The following is a 13,255-nucleotide window of genomic DNA, read 5'->3' on the forward strand; positions in this document are numbered from 1 at the left end:
AGTCAAATTACTATTTTAAACAAGTGTCGCCACATAAGTGTGAAATTAATATGTATAATTTGGATATGGTTAACTGTTAACGATTAACTTTAACTTGCGTTAAATTTTCGAGAATTTAACGCTTTAACGATTAACGAAGTTAATTTTTTTATTAACGAATTAACGATTAACGAAGTTAACTTTTCGATTAACTGTGCCCACCTGTGATCTCTACCATCTTGACCTCTAAAAAAGATTTTAATGCAATTATTAAATTTAAAGCTAAAATTATTATTATTTGTCATGAATTAATAGAAGAATATCAACTGTAGTCCTCTCCTTCCAATAGGTAAAGAAAAAGATTTGAAAACGACCTTAGTTTCAGGTTTTAGAAGGGATCTACTACCTTATTTGGTAAATAAATATCCAGAATATAAGTAAATGTCTTAAAGACCTTTGCGAACACAGTTAGACTTTACTTTTAGCTTTCTTTGGGTTAGTAGTTGTTAAGAGGCCGTTTCATTTAAAGTTATCTAAAGTTCTAGAGTATAAGAACCATCTTGGCTGCTTTTTTTTAAATTGTCTATTTCAATCTTTCTTTTAATTGAGATGATGATCGCGGAACCAGTCAGCAGGAAGTTATGGCTTAGGCGGTATTAGTTGGAGGTTAATGTTTGAAGTGAATAGCAGGTGACCATTGGAGTAGGTTAGATAAAATCGGCGCTGGGGAGTGGTGAGCAAGCAGCGCGTGACGCAACGGCTGCGCGCAGACACGGTAGCGCCGCTCGCTCTCGTCCGCGCCGACAGCGCCTGCGACCACCGAGCTGCATCATAATTGTTACACGACGAGTTCAATAATTAAGCGATAAATATATCAGCCGAGCTGCGGCGAGAGGAGGGCGGCAGTCGAGTGGCGACCGCGTCGCGTACCAGACACCCGCACCGAGTGATGGACCCGAAGCTCGTTCGACATTTTTCTATCGGACGCCGAAGGAATCTCACCGGACTGGTTCCCGCGCAACACCGCGTTAGTGCGCCGCTCCGGTGAACCCTTTCGCTTGTAAATGTGCCGATATTTACATATGCGCGCTCGATCTCGCGTCGAACTTTCGATCTGTGCCCGCGCTTCGACCGGTGCGCAGCAGCCGCGCTCGCCGGCGCCGCCGCCCCAGCGCCAGCGCGCTCTCCGCCCGCACCACGTGCCATGATCCACGTACGTTACACCTTTGTCTATGCTCTCTGCTCCTGCTCACATATTAACTACTAGTTTTGTACTATGTTTACAACTAAAACAAACTAACACGCACAAAAGTTTTGCTAACCTTACTGTGTAGTTTTTATCTACTTAGAGAGTCGCTTTTAATTTTTAATGCAACAGCATTACTACAGTCCGTTAAATAACCGCCTTATGTAAATATAGTGATTTTTACTATCAAGGTCTTGTGCCCCCAATCTTTTATCCAATCCAATTTATATACCATACCCGTATAAGTTAGGCAATGTTTACACTAAGGTTTTTTCTGTTTTGTGTTCTCTTTCTATTTGGTCCGATAAGATCCTGCAACTTTAATATTTTTTAACGAAGTCAAGATCATTCATGACTACGTAATGATACCTACGTGTATTTTTGGTCGCAATCAAGCCTAGATACTATTACATACCTATATAATGCATGCCGTATTGAAAAGAAATTGTTGTTTAGTATTTTAAGATTTTCTAAACAACACTTGTTATTAAAACTATCCGTGGAAGATAAAAAGTTTATAAGCAGGTTTTGCTTAGCTCTACCAACATTCAAATTGCTTAAATTATTTGTTAAATATCTTAAGTTTATAAATGAACAAACAAATAAACATCACTATTTCAGTAATCTAATATGATTCGAATAGAATATTCAGGAATCTATAAATATACAAATGCCGCAATGTAAACAACATTGGTGGATACAATATACACCGCAATATAATATGGAAACTATGTCGAGATGGAAATATTTTATACCCGCATTATAATAGCTTTTAATAATTAGCTTCATACATAAATCAAACTTTATTTCAATATGACATTGAGAATTAAATGTTGAAGTGGAAAACTTAGTTACTATTGGCGATAAATTATAATTATTTTTATGGTTATGTTCAAGAACGACTGGGTTAAAATCACATTAATAAGTTTTTGAGTTCTTAAATACCATTAAGCTATATAAGGTCCATAAACAAGTAGGTTTTAAAGTCAAATCTGTAAGACCAGACTGTTTGATATCAATATGCAAGCCTGTGATAAGTATAAAATATAAAGCAAGAATTTAAAAGTAACGCAAAATAGGCCATGATTACACGCCAGTCACGTACGCATCACATCCAAATTCTTGTGGCAATTTAGATTTACAAGGTGTTACCTTCTTTGACCGTTTGTTATATCTGGAATTTGAAGAAGAAAAAAAAACAATTTTTATGTGTTATAAATTTCTTGGGAATATTTAATAATGATTACTTAATGGTTGGAGAAATTGAGAAGTAGAAGGTTAGTGTGGTATGAATATATTACACGGATCATAATCAAATAAACAAAAAGTAATGAGTTTGTTTGTGGACTGCTACAAAGGTAGTGGAAGACCAAAGAAAGTATGCATGGATTATTTGAAAGAGGATACTATGTGTATGAAGGGGGTGAATTCAGATATGACGGCTGATAGACACACATGGAGAAGTAGTAAATACTGTGCCGAGTCCCGTAGGGACAAGAGCAGGTCGATGATGATGACGATTTGAAATTATTACTTTCACAAAGCGTAATTTTTAATGTGCCTTGCGATATTGTTTACAATATTATGCAAATTGTTGCATGTGCATTGCATCATGTTTAACCAGGTTTGATTACGGTCAAGCACTGACTTATTCGTCGTAAAAAAGAGATCTGGGTAACTTTGGTAACTTTTTTGAAAACCTGAGATCCCTTGAACAATGATTATAAACTTCTTTGCTGGTGGAAAAGCCACACAGCACTTATTGCATTACTGTATTGAGAAATTTAATTTCACATTACGTATTATAAACATTCTTGGTTATGTATATGTTTTCAAAGTTTTTGGTACATTCTTATTAAGTAGGTAATATTTGACGTTCCGAGTAGGTTCGGGTAAAATATAGCTTTTACCTTACCATTCGGACATATAAAAATGTGTAATTACTTATTGAGAGAAGAATTTTCTTAAATAATAAATAATACGACTGTTATATTTATCAATTAATTTAGGAACTACTTATCGGTTCAGGCTATAATCATCTAAGCGATGCGGAATCATTCTTAGTTATAGGCTTTGAATTTCCTCGATCTTTTCCATTTTTGGGCTTAGCTAAATAGGTATATTTATAAACAAATAATATTTTGTCTTTGTCAATAAAACAAAATCTTAACTTCTTGAAATAACTATAATAAAAATTGTATGATCGAAAACTTGAATCAAAGAAGAAAAGTTTCAGCGAGAGAAATAAGAAATGTAAGTGCAACTGCTAATAAATTGATGAATATTATCTTGTCATAATTTTCTAGGTGGCTGCGATTGGTCGTTATCAGAGCGTGTAGGAGCGTGATGGGTCGACCGTGTACGGTCCAATGCTCTTCTGTACCACCTCTTCATTTAAGCTTTGCCAATAGCAGATATGTTTATTATTTTCAAACAACAACTAACTTTGAGTTTCCACTGCCGACAAACTTGAACAAAAACATTTTTAGCCGACTTCAAAAAGAAGGAGGTTATCAATTCGACTATATTTTTTTTGTTATACCTGTTATTTTTAAAGAGCCTCAAAGGGATATTTTTTGATGATATATAAATTTGGCTTTACGTATTTACGTAAGTATTTCTGCGTTGGAAACCCATGGCCGTAATGAAATATAATTGTGGTATAAAGTTTTAAGATACTTGTAGATTAAAATCTCAATGTATTCCAATTCCGTATTTAAGTCTTGTGGAACAGAAATAAACCTGCCAATCCGCTTCCAGGCGGAGTATGAGCATTAGATGCAACGTTCCTTGACTCCTAAGACGTGAAGCGTGCTTAATGGATATTTTAAGCCTCGCTTGCGTATCTATATTAGGAATTTGTAGTCTATAATTAGCCTATAAGGCTGCCAGTGCTCTGACGTCAAACAGACAAGCTAGAAGCCCTTTTGAGTGGGGACGATGGCGCGGCGTCCGCGAGTTAGCGAGTGAGCCCTGGCGGCGCGTCGTGTGTAGCAAGTAGCAACAGAGGCGTAGCTGTGTGTGTGAACCGGTCCTATAGACGCTAGCCACCGTTCGATACAACCACATAATTTAAATAAATGATAAAGTCTTGAGCGTTGCACAATTAAAACTGTGAAGGCCGGTGGAACAGTACGATTTCGTTTACCCGTTGCATAAATAGAAAGCGACCATTTGACAGGTGACAATACTAATAAGTATCGACATAGAAAAATAACTACCCTATAATAACAAAGTAAAAGTTAATACTAGATACAAATCAAAAACATGTATTCCATTGAGATGGATCAGACGTAACACCATAAGACAATTTTCATTCGGTTTCCTCACACAACCATTTTATGGAAAAAAACCATCTCTGGCCAACGGTATTTACGAACACATGCGACTTAGAATCATTCCAAGCAAATATGATACAGGAGTAGTTATATTTAGGAATCTACACTTTCTCTTGTGTTAAACTTCCGTAAGGTGTATACTCTAACATGGTCTTTTCTGTCTATCGTACATCTCCTCAATTTGTAATTTAGACAGGAAGTACGTTTGGTGCCCGAAGAATATAAAACCAAGTTTAACAAGTTAACAATTTTGCAAGTTTAAATTACAGCACTTCGAATTCGAATTTTCAATAGTCAAATTAAATATTAGTTTTGAATGCCCCATACTATTCAAGTATAATATTCAGTTTTATTTTCTGTAAATACACGAAAATAAAACCGATTTAAAGGAAATGCTCGCTCGAAAGTATGTCATTTTACAATAGTATTAAAAATGTAATAATTAAATTGATAAACACTATACTAGAATTTACAATATTATTACAATAATATGCAACTAACAAGAAATTAAGTTTATGACTAAATAACTAGTAATAAAATCTTAACGTAGCGATCAGATTTTCAATACGACAGACAAGCCTAGACAAATAATAGATAATCGCATAGGTTTTTTTTTTAATTTTTAGTTGTCTACAAATTTAGCATAACTAGTTCTTAAGGTTAATCGTGCGATATGGTGCCCCTCCCTGTTGTATTGTGTTCGTAAATTGGTTTTTGACTGTTAAAACTTGATTAAGTTTTCCTATCGGTCGATGTTTTAATATTAGAATGTTTGTTGTGTAAAAGAATATTTTTAAACTTTTTCTATATTATTTCATGTTGAGGTATATATAGGTACTATATGATTCAAATAAGAATTTGCATAAACCCGTACAATATATATGTTCATAGAACTCAAATTATATAAAAAATCATTAGGGTTAGAAAAAGTGATTTTTAAAAAATAATACTATTTATTTTTATTATGAACCGGTTCTCTTAAAAATATACATTTACGCTTATAACATTATTCTTATTTATGGAGGATGGAATATTTTGAACTTCATTTTCCTCTAATTAAAATTAGACAAATTGATTGATTGATTGAATAAGGATAAAAATAAAATTATAATACTTGTCACATCGTGAGTTTCTGTAAGCTTATTTTTTATAATTATATATTACGACGCACTTAAGGAAATGCGATGTTGAACCTATAAGTCTAAGCCTAGAAGCCGTTTTTGTATTCTTCCTACATTGAATCTGATTGTATATCTATACATCTATAAATATTAAAAAAATTGGATTGTCTGTATGATATCGAGATAAAAATAATTGTGCACGTGATGTATTTGCATTGATGATAACGAAAAACCATTCTTTTAATTTATTTCTGTCTGTCTGTCATCAAGACCGCGTTTGTTCCGGATAATCTCCGTAACAGATGGACCAATTTTGAAGGGAAGTTAGCTGATAAACGCGGGTATATTATATGCTGCTTACTTTTTTTTATTCTGCGCTGACGAAGTCGCGGTCGATCATTAGTAATTAATATATCTACGTATATGGCGGCAAAATAAAACAAATGACGTTATACAGAATACAAGCGCATGTATGTATGAACATTATGGACGTCTTTTGCGTGCCATATTGGGAGTGAAGCTTGAGGCGAGTATATGTGGTTGTAGGTTAATTAAGTAATATGACTGCATGTGCGCGACACATACGCTAACAAACAATTATTCTTGTTAATATTTAATACAATATGCGGTTTATTCGAGAATCATACGTATATTGTATACATAACTGTAATACGTTAAAAATTAAAAAAAAAAATATGTAAAAAATTACAATTTATCTCCGAATCTGATATTGTTGTAATATACTCAAAGGGTGATTATTATTTTCCATTTATGGCTTGATGCAATTGTTTATAAATTGCATCATTCAATGTTTATTTATGGACATATTACGTATGCAATGTGTTTTAAACCCATCGATGTGGTTAAATTCGTTTAACACGGTACAATCACTTATTAAATTGAGACACGAGAAAATTTTCCTTTTGTCTTTCTACGTATCGATGTTCGTGCATAAAATTTCGTTACCAAATGACAATGACTTATACTGATGATTGGTTTCCATTACCTTGTCTTCTTTTAAGATTTATTTTGATCTCTGCCGAAACATCTATATAAACATATTATCTCAAACTCAAACATATTTTTTAAAGATAATGGAGGGACGATCGGTTTTGAAACTCATAGTTAATTAACTTATTACTTAACTTATTTAAAACTCATTTAACTGTTATTTAAAACAGTTTTTAGCGCGTAACGAATTATTCAGAGTTGTATGTTTTACATAACAAGGAAGAGACAAATGTAAAGATGCCAAGATAAACAAACAGGTCGCGTGAGTTCCATCTTCCGGAATGCAATTGTGACCTTTAATTTGACACGCTGATATCGCGCACTAGTAAATGATGCATTTGTAAGCTTTGACCGATGCAATTGGAACCTGCACCAATCAAACTCCACTTGTCCTATCGAAATAATCCTTATTACTAAATAAGTAAGGGCTACACTCGTGTTACATTTCGTTACAAGGAAGCGAAATTTAATATTAATCAGTAGAAAATTGAAACGGAACCATTGTTATGCACTTTACACATTAAAATTAATTATACTCTTAAAACAATACGTTGGAAAGTTTAGGTATGTAAATAATCACATGTGTACTTTTGGACAATAATAGATTATTTGGACAATGACGTGCTTCAGTATAGTAAAATGCTCAAGTTGTACAGTCACGCAGGGCTTTCACACTCTAAGAAGGAGTAAAAGAAAACTCAGGTGGTAGGAAAACGATGTTTATTAGCTCTGCGGTAGAGACATAAATTTGTCTCTGTTGTGTTGTGGGGTAACGCGCTGTCGGTTTTTGCTTACGCGGGGTTTATTTCGCCCCTGCAATGGCCGATGACTATAGGAGTCGGTAGGCGGCGGATGAGCGGCGGTGGACCTCGGAGCGGCAGGGCATGCGGAGCACGAGGGCCGTAGGTCCATGCTCTTTCGGCGGCTAAGCGTCGACCAAAGAAAATTGGGCAGACGCGGATGCTGTAGTCTCAAGTGCAGCCGTGCAAAGACTGACAGACAGTCTATCTAAGGGAAATGTTTCGATTTTCGAGCTGGTATAATACTGCGTCGATACAACGGCACGGTATTGGTTTTCTTCTTATGTCTCGTATTGTTATGTCCCTTTCCATCATAGTGATAATGGAAATATAACTTTCAAAAAGTCGATTACGTAAAAATGTACTTAGTGAGAACTCTATTTACGAATATGAAAATTGTTATCACACATTACAGTTTACATAACTGGCCATTAGTGTACGAAATATAGTGCTGAAAGAAAATGGTTGGCAACAACTGTAATTTGATAGAAAGACTTTACAGAGAATTTTATTTCATTTTACGTTTATCATCCAATTTAAACCAACGAATCCCTTTTTCTTCTTTTATAGTCGCATATACAATATGTTTTATACAAGGATTTTGGTCTCAGAAACCAACGATTACCTACTCGTGCAAAAAATGTCGTCTTACAAAACTAGACAATCCAAGTCAATTACTGAGGAGCGAGTTATTGTGGTTTTCATTGAAACGGGGAGCAATGACGGAAGGGGAGGGGACACGGGGGAAGGGTAATATGGCCAAGCGTTCCCGGCGGTCGTTGATCTAATTGAAACATTTGAGCGGTGCGTGCGTGCTAATGGGCTAATTACGTGCATGAGACGTGAATTGGTGAGTCAAGGCAGGACGCGGGCCGTGGGTGGCAGACGGCATGGCTCCGGCCACCGCTCACCACATTACCTTATGCTTTATTTGTAATGTTTTCATATTACATATTCTACATTTTATTGAAAGCAATGATGTTCCCACAATAATATTTTAGAAGTTTTCTTTGACGTTTAATTTTGATTTGAAATTAAAACTTTCGGATTACAAACGCCTCTTTTCTCGTATTTCCAGGTAGTATCGTGGTACATAATTCTCTTATGGTTACAATCTCTTTCATATGCTTAGAATAATTGCAGTAGATTTGAAATCACCTTTAATTTTATATGGTTTGGGATTAGTGACAAGACATTCTAAACATTCCGAAATATCTTTTTACCGTTTAAAGTGTGCTTCATAAGTAATATTATGTATTAGTAATACATTTATTTTTTAACTTTTTACATATTTAAATTTATTGTTCGATTACATTACGTCCTGTAAAAACAATGTGACCACCTGGACAAATGTAGGAATAAATATTCCACATTACATAACAACAGCGCGCCGTAGAATAATAATGGGCCTAGTAATTCCGAATCAATTGATTCCGATCTTATTTAAATTCATTAAACTATTTGTAAGCGTGGCACGTGATTGTGTATAATTACTACCGGCGGTGCCTTTGAGTTTTCCTGTGCCGGGAAATCGTTAGGAAAATTGCAGATGACACTATACACCGAGTATTCCAGTAAACAGTTAAGTCACGTTATTAATGGAAATGGTCATTGATAAACAGAACAAAAAGTCTAAGAAAATGAACGGTGTACAGTTTCTTCCAACGGATAACGAAAATCTAATGAAATATAATAAAAGAAAAGCTATATGGTAACATACGTAAAAATTTTATATATTATATAATTCGATTCGTTATGTTTTATTGCCATGATAAACCAAAATACGTGTGAAAGTATATAAGTGTAAGAATTAACCAAGAAGTGCTACGAAGATCCCCTACGAAACTTTACTTTTATGCTGAAGGTGGGTTTTCAAAGCATCAAATTTAAAACTTCACACTACTCGAGTTTTCACTCTATCTTGATACCAAGAAAAATCATCTATTGAAAAAAAAAATCCTAGGGAAAGAATGCTACGACCTTGTTATTTTCGTAGCAGCTTATTTTCTTCGTAGCTAAGGCGTGATATTTATTTATATTTGTTATCTAGCAAATTTTATAAGTTGCTCGCTAAGATTTAGTTTTGTCTCCATATTCTAAGTATTTGAACATAACATTGAAGAAGGCAAGATTAATTCAACGCAATGCAATGTCATGGACAGCGTCGCAGCGTCATTTCATTCTTTTGTTACCATCAACAGTTGCCCGTAACCTCTTCATCAAGATCGTTGTGAGAAAGATCGCTACGATTTTCAAGATGACGGAGCAAATCTTTATAGTTCACACGTAGCCGCTATGCCTGTACTCACCGAATAGACGACTCACAACGACGATTCAACGTTGAGTGTACGGAGCGCGCGCAACGCGATTCTCGCGATATTCATATTCATTCCTTTATAAAAAAAAAATAGATTCGACGCTTTACGTTGCCTTGTGTATGAATATGAAGGACCTTACATCTATGTATGTGTGTATAGTCGAGGACGTTTATTTCCTATCCAATTTGGTGAAATATCATTTGCCGCTTACAAGGTCGAAAACTTGTCATGGAAACATACAAACATTCTAAAAATTTAGCTCATATGATAGAAGTTTGCTGTATGATATTCGATCTTAGGTGGGAAGTGAATTTAATTCTTTTACTATACTTTATAGTATTCGTTTCGTGAAATCAATTAAAAGGGTTCTTATCAGCACAGATGCTGAATCGCTTCTCTTCATCGTTATGGACAACTACAAATCATGGGTCAAGTTGTTAATATATGTTACTTATAGTTACAATGAAATTGAAAGGTATTGTTTTACCTATGCATCTGGTTGCAGTATACGTTGAAATATGTCAGTGCTCGTTTGTTTTATAAATTTCGTTGTAATAAAGTGTATTTCTTAGTTTTCGACACTTACTCTTAAATTCCTAAGATGATATCCGTCTTTCTAATTTGAAACAACTACCCTAGAATTTACAAAGTTATAGAAACGAAACTTTATTTAAAGGACCGTAACATCGAGAACTGATGTCCCAATACCCTTAAAGTTTTTACCTATTTTCTTGAATAAAAATATTAAAAAGCGAGTACACTATAAGCTAAATACACAATTTTGTCGAATTTAAAAGTTGATGCACAGATTATAAAAAAAATATCTATGGCAAAAGTGTATATTGGCCGAAAAGAATTCTAAATCTCGATGAAAAACTGGTATAAGAATTCCGAGCGAGTTGTAACTTTCGCTGGCAGCAGCTCACGTATAACGGCTCGCGAGAGACACGCGCCAAAAAAATGAGTGAGAAAAAAAAAACAAGAACAACAGTTCGTTATTTGCGCGTAACGGCTTCGGTAGCCGCTGCTGGTATGATAACACATCGCAGCAATTTCAATTTAATGCATGCACTCTTAAAACGAGTTGTGGAAATATTGTATATGTGTGCGTCTGCCTGTATACAAGTTATGTTTGTCTGTGTATACTTGGAGGTTTGTTATAGTTTCATATCTACATAAATAAAAATATTGTGGTGCGTTGCATTTCTAATCCACTCGTGAGCTTTGATAAAAATTTGGTAGTGTATTGTTATAAATCCACAGAAGGTTTGTGCTTTAGAATATGTAAAATAAAAAAGTTTATCAGGTTTAATAAAACTTTTAACTTTATTTATGACATTTTGTATTATTTATTATTCAGAATGTTAGCCTACTTAATTCGACTAGTACTGGATATTTTGTATTACGTTGTACTATTATTTTACATCTTACATTTGTCAAAATACTCTCCTTTTTAAGAGTACAATTTTAATTGTATTAATTGAAGTAAAGTTTAAAAAAAAACATGAATCAAGTCCATAATCAATTAAATGTTATGAGAGAAAATAACACCATATTTCAAATTGATTTCAAGTCTTCAAACAGTAGCCGTGTAACTTATAAACAACTTTAGCACACTTTGATTACATCCGGGTTCTCATACCAATTACAAGTTTGATATAATTTTTTTTAAAGCGCTTTAGATCGACGTTGGGTTGTTGACTGCCAGTCACATTGCAAATTTCCACTGTCGTATAATACAAATACAGTTATCATTTTTTTATTTAGAAGAATATAATTTCTTATGTTTTAATTTATTTAAATGTAATATGTATGAGATGTGTTTCTCTACAATTCAATTAGTAGAGTCATGTTCTTTCTATCACTATCATATTTTTATTACTTTAAGCTAATCTCGCTATGCGGTGGTTGGTAGTCGTAGGTGTTGTGGTCTATATTGTAAACTTTGATTTCCACAGCCGAAGCAACTGGTCAAAAACCATTAGTAACGGTATTCTGAAGTAGATAAAATATAACACTGTTAAATTACATCTTTGCTGTCAACTTTTATGAGCTTTTTCCAATACTGGTCCTGTGAGTCTACTAAGCAATCGTTACAAATATCAAACAACGTCACGAAGGAGATCTTTTATATGTACTGTGCTGTCTACTTTAATATGAATTACTATGTTCACTTATTTTTTATATAATATAAAAACAACTCAGAGCGTATAAAAGAACCAAAAGTTTAATTTACTTTCTTGGTCGCCTCGAATATTCTATCGGTCCCTACATTTCTACCAATTGCAAGCTTCAAAAATAAATGTTGCGCCTCGAGCACACGTCGTATTCACCTTCGAACATAATTAATGCGGTATGCCACAGCCACGGCTGAGTTAGGCTTTGGTATCGAATAAAAAATGACACAGTTTACAACCGCCATCTGCTGGGGCCACGTGCGGCGCGTTATCAAAATAAAAATCTCTCGCCACCTGAAGCAAACTTTCAATCATTGTTAGCTGGTACACTCATCGCTCAAACACGCATCGGGTACGCATTCAACGATCATTTTTCTTCGCAATATTTATCTTATAAGCTTATCGATTGCTTCGCGATTGTATCACCTGCGTACAATATAGGAAGTTTATTATCTAAGAAACGTGAGAAAGCTGACAGTATTCATTTTAAATGGAAAATTCCTAGCAAATCGATTAAAGCTTTTGTTTCGTTATCGTGTACGGTTCTGTCGGTTATTGTTGGTTTATTTTGTGTGTTTAATTACTCGGATACTAATTTGTAAATAGGGAATTCGTAAATCCTTTTTTCGCTTGCGATCTTTTGTATACTAATTATTAAAAAAAACCGTGGCTCAAATGCAATTAACTTGTTTTAAAGCCGGTATTATCTTTACATAATGATGTTACTGAACACAAAATTACTTGCATAAAATTTCACCACCTCAATAATCTTACAATATGTTTAAATTACGTATTCAACTTTAATGAATGTCCTGTGACGTAATACTGATTTACTTCTGGGAAACAGAAGTAGTTACTTACTGTAACCTAGAATGAATAGTTGTGATAATCGCCTTCGTATCGTTATCATTATGTCAAAATTAGTGTGAGATTTTTGGTGTACTTCACGCCCGAGAAGGACGTTGCACAAATTTTAACACAAACGTTGTCGATGACGATACGATGGCGATTGTCACAAATATTCGTGCTAGGCCCACTACATGTAAAGACGTACTGTCACTTAAAGCTGTCAGCTAAACTTTGACTTGAAAAGGTCCCAAGTTCAGTAGTCGTCTTTACAAAGGCTAATTGATGGTTACAATTATAATTCAGTACAGTAATTGGCTATGCTATGAGCCTAATTTTAAATGTGTCATGTGAGTCCGTAACAATAACAACGTCGCAATAAATAACGATAACGTCAGTTATGTGTCGTAACGATAAAT

This window comes from Papilio machaon, chromosome 7 (genome assembly GCF_912999745.1).
Source record: "Papilio machaon chromosome 7, ilPapMach1.1, whole genome shotgun sequence".
NCBI classification, from domain to species: Eukaryota; Metazoa; Arthropoda; class Insecta; order Lepidoptera; family Papilionidae; genus Papilio; species Papilio machaon.